The sequence below is a fragment of the Salvelinus sp. IW2-2015 genome, linkage group LG37, assembly GCF_002910315.2.
Source record: "Salvelinus sp. IW2-2015 linkage group LG37, ASM291031v2, whole genome shotgun sequence".
Lineage (NCBI taxonomy): Eukaryota > Metazoa > Chordata > Actinopteri > Salmoniformes > Salmonidae > Salvelinus > Salvelinus sp. IW2-2015.
Window position 1 is genome coordinate 494,014 of NC_036876.1, and position 4,640 is coordinate 498,653.

General features: G+C 44.8%; 1 non-coding gene and 1 pseudogene across 1 annotated transcript; both read right to left on the bottom strand.

The window, feature by feature from the left end:
* Positions 1 to 1,351: 1,351 nt before the first annotated feature.
* Positions 1,352 to 4,618, bottom strand: LOC111960348 (eukaryotic initiation factor 4A-I-like; annotated as a pseudogene).
* Positions 1,849 to 1,981, bottom strand: LOC111960474 (small nucleolar RNA SNORD10). The gene has a single exon (XR_002876854.1). It is a non-coding gene; the product is annotated as a small nucleolar RNA SNORD10 (small nucleolar RNA).
* Positions 4,619 to 4,640: the final 22 nt, after the last annotated feature.

Genomic DNA, 4,640 nt, shown 5'->3' on the forward strand with positions numbered 1-4,640 from the left:
TCTGGAAAGAAAATCATAAACTAAAGAAAATAGCCTGTGAAACGTAAAATCCTCACAACCGGGTTTGTGACAATTGGAAACAAGGYRTAGATGGATCTGTAGGGCTGCAGAACCCTTCCAACTGAGATTCCTGGGAAATCTGGRAATTTTTGGGAAAAGTTGGAATGTCACATTTTCTGCCTTGAGCAGCAGTCGCCCTGCCACCCCACCAATACACGACAGGCTTCAAACTAAAAATAATGCTACCTCAACTTCGGACTATACAAAAGGATAAAGAAAGTATAAACAAGAGAATCACACAGCAGAGATCAGGATCAAGGAAACATTTCATACTCATTCATGATCACATCTCACATTTTATTTGTTATTTGTTGAAGATGCTCCTTGAACACCCTTTAAAACCCACCCCAAGACGAGCTGGATACATTGTAGTCTTTTCGGAAGTACTATTCTGGTACGTAATAACTTCTCCAAGAACCCCCCCCCCCCCAAAAGGGCAATAGTAATTTTATAGTCACACTTAAGAACTATTAACACCCACTGACTGGAGAGCAATGAAGCACGTCACAATAGTGAGATGCGTCCAAAATTGCACCCTGTAGCCTACATAGTGCAGTATATAGGGAATAGGGTACAGTGTCAGATGCAGCCAGAGTCACCCTAACTAAAAAGCTAGTCACTTCCCAACATTATACACAAATGCCATTAATTGCATCAATTGGGGGTAAAGAGTAGACAACCACAACTAAGGTGGTCAGGTCAGTCCATTAAGTTAAATAGAGGGCACAGACGGCAGGTAGCCTAGTGGTTAAGAGCGTTACCAGCAACCTTTAGATTACTGGCCCAAAACCCCAAGAGACAACTGAAAAAAAAAATCCCTTGAGCAAGGCACTTAACAGAAATTGCTCCTGTAAGACACTCGGATAAGAGCATCTGCTAAATAACTAAAATGCACAAAAGCCATACGGCTAAGATGCATGTGTGCCCTCTATCAAACTCTATGGAGTCAACTAATCACCCAGTATCAGTCCTTAGTGCTTGCACCCAATAATTTAGAACCATCTCAGGGTGTCAGGGGTCCAAAGAGGAACAACCCATCGACAATGCATTTTGACTTTGGAAAGGTGTGGGTGGGGTAGAACTAAGCTATACTATACTTACCTGACCAGAATACCGTAAAGGGCCATGAGGACAAGACAAAAACCCAGTGTAAGAGTAAAATCATTTGTATTGAGTTTGAATACCAGTCGGTATTCAATCACAAGGATAGGAATCAAAGGTGAAATAGGATCGGATTTCCGGTCAAGAGGAGGGCTCCAGGATCTGAGTGATCGTCGTTTTAACCGATTGGGGGGGCTATTGGGTTTGGGGTTTTGTTGAAGCCAAGGGGATTGAGAGAGGACAGAAGGTTTGGGGCGGGGCAGAAGGAAATCTTCCAGAATCTAGATGAGGTCAGCCACATTCATGGCATCTCCTCAACAGTGGTGTTGTAGAACGTCTCGATGTCCTCAGCGTGCGCTTGTCCTCCTCAGTCACCATGTTGATGGCAACTCCCTTGCGGCCAAAACGACCCCCTCGACCAATCCTGACCGGAGAGAATGGAGGGTTTAGGTTGGATATTAGTTGCATCTCTTTTGGTTGACATGTTGAAATGGACCTGCTGCATGTAGAGGAGCTGCTTGGTGCTACTGGACAAGAGATCAGTTCAACCATTATCTGGAACCATTGACATGCACATTTAGCCATTTGTTTCCCCCAATTCTGTAAGTCTAACCAGTGTACTCCACTAAATGCATTGTAAGAGAACATGGAAAGGAATCACAACTTCCATCAAATACGCTGTATTCAGCCAGTGTGGAATCTGATCATGAGTTCCAGAGCCCTGAGTCCAGAACACACCAGCCAACAGAACGCTGAGTGGTAGAACTAGAACACTCAGGGTTCCAGAGTCAGTTGACACGCATGGATTTCATCATTTAACAGCTCTAGAAACCTACGCTTACTTTCATGGTTGCAGATGCACAACTGAGCATTCTAATAAATGAGCACTGATGATTATCAAGTGCATTTCAGTGGCTTGGAAATACAATGACATTGAAAAGTAGTTAGGAAACCTTTGATCATTTAAAGTGTATAATATTTGAGTGGAGCACACCATTAGAAAGTCTTTTGACAATTGGCTAGCGCGCAACATTGACATCAGTCTAAAGTAAAACTGGCATGCTGGCAAATTGTTACATAAGTAAATTTGACTACTTTAGCAATGGCAGTGTAATTCAGACTAGTCGTTGGCCTCTGTCAGAATGACTGAGGGTGTCAAACTTTAGGCCAACACTACACTGTCGCTTGAGCACGTTCATAATGGTATGAAGCAATAAGAGGCCACCTACAAAGTCAGATATATGTAGGCACATAAACCACCCCGTGTCAATATATTGCTCTGCATGGATCATAATGTTCAATTCTAACGCTGCCTTCTAGGAATTGCACTTTTAGTCACCTGTGGATGTAGTTCTCCCTATTGGTGGCAGATCATAGTTGATGACCAGGGACACCTGCTGACATCGATACCTCTGGCCTGGAGCGGGACAGAGACCAAGGGAATAATCACTCATTAGCGCTGTACTTCGACTGGTGACAAAGCATAAGAGGACGCACATGTTTGGTATAGTCAGCCAACAAGGAAACAGACATTACATTAGAGAACAGTTGTAAACCGCTAATAAGTCATGAGTTGGGACTTTGAACCTAGTCACTGGAGAGCAGACTAAATTCACTACCTAAGACCAAGCTGGTAGGAGAGTTCTGGGCTCAAACTAACAGGGAGTGGGTGGGGGCAACCATTATGGGACACCATTAACAGGAAGGGACTTACCAGCAGGTCAGTGGTGATGAGAACCCTGCTGGAGCCTGAACGGAACTCCCTCATGATCAAGTCCTCTCCTTCTGGTCCATGTCGCCGTGCTGGAAGAAGACAAGACATGAGCTACAAGTCATACGAATGCATAAGACATTGGTATGAGAGATTCCTTTGGACCAGGGTCCAGTTTGGATATTGTAGACTATCTTTGCGTGGTAATGCCACGATGGCCTTTTGACTGGGTTGTCAAAATGCTATACACAATGTGAAAATAATAAGTTGTGTCACTGTGCCCATAGCATGAACCAGCCTATTCCTCACTGAACAGAGCTGGCTGGGATGAACATGGACTGATTCTCTTCCCCTGCCAGATATAAGATTCAGTGCCATTAGAGGACACCGCCTTGCCCAGTTGACAGGGGGGGGTGAAGTCAGACCGTATAAATAGAATTCCGACCCCATTGACTTGCCGCGCACACTAATTGCATGGGACAACCCCACATTGACAGCTACATTAAGGAAATCAGACTACACTTATGAACATCACTTTGATTGCCTTGTGCCTGGGTCACAAATCTTAGAGTCAATTTAAGCTTGATCTGAAAAGATGTATGAGACGCCGTATGGAGGGTGTGACGCAATTGTGGAGCCTCCAGAGGCACGCAGAGACCAAACTGAGCTCTGTACCGCATTGCACCCCCCAAATATTGTAACAAGGCCGAGGACTCCATATAGYTCCGCATTGACATGATTGGTTGACGATAGGTGGGGGCAAGAGGTCCTGTATAAACAAGCTCCCTTGACAACAGCGCCGTGAAGCTGAAGCAGGAATGCCCTGACTTCTGCAGAAGCTGTATCACCGTAAATTCTGCATGGCCAAATGCAGATGTTGAATTGACCATGCAGTGCCTCAATCTAAAATTACCGTAAATGAAACCGTTAGTTTCAATTCTCCAGCATTTAGTCTGTAGCGTAAGGTCCAAGTTAAATTCATGCTATGGCTGAAGCCCAAGTAATCTCAAGTTCAAAGGTGGTTCCTTACTCTGCTAGAGATTTCATAGCAACAGCTAGAGTAGTCAGGTCAGTCCATAGAAGTGAATAGAGGGCACATACGACATTACAGCAGCGATGCATGTGGTGCACTCTATCCGACCTTATGGGCTAGTCAAAAGGGTCCTCGTCTTACCAGAGCGGACACAGTAAAATCCCTGGCATGCATCTTCTCAGTGAGCCAGTCCACCTTCCTCCTAGTATTGATGAAGATCACAGCCTGGGTGATTGTCAGGGTCTCATAGAGATCACACAGGGTGTCAAGCTTCCACTCCTGGTAGAGGGGAGACATTGAGAATGGGTTAGAAGATGACTAGGCAGTCAAGGATGTGAGTTTAGTCACTCACATTGATAACCTTCCACAATTTGGATATGGTCTGAACAGAAGTAGCTTTAGTATCATTTAGTTTAGCCTTGCGAGTTTAGGTACAAATGGCCAAAATAGAAGTATAGAACGCATCAATGCAGATGATTTACCTACCAATATTTTTACTTATACTTCTCTACCATGGTCCAAATTATCTATGAGCCAAAATCTCACAAGTGGAAAGCCTTTGGCAGGATAGTAAATCATGAAGGTGTGCCATTCACAGCTTTAGTCAGATCACGCCCAGGGAGCCTGAGGCCACGCTAACAACCAGCTGACAGAATGCCAACTGGCCACCGGGAGGCCCAAGGGGTTCTGGGATCAGTTGACATGGATTAGTTTCATCAACCCCCCCCCCCCCCC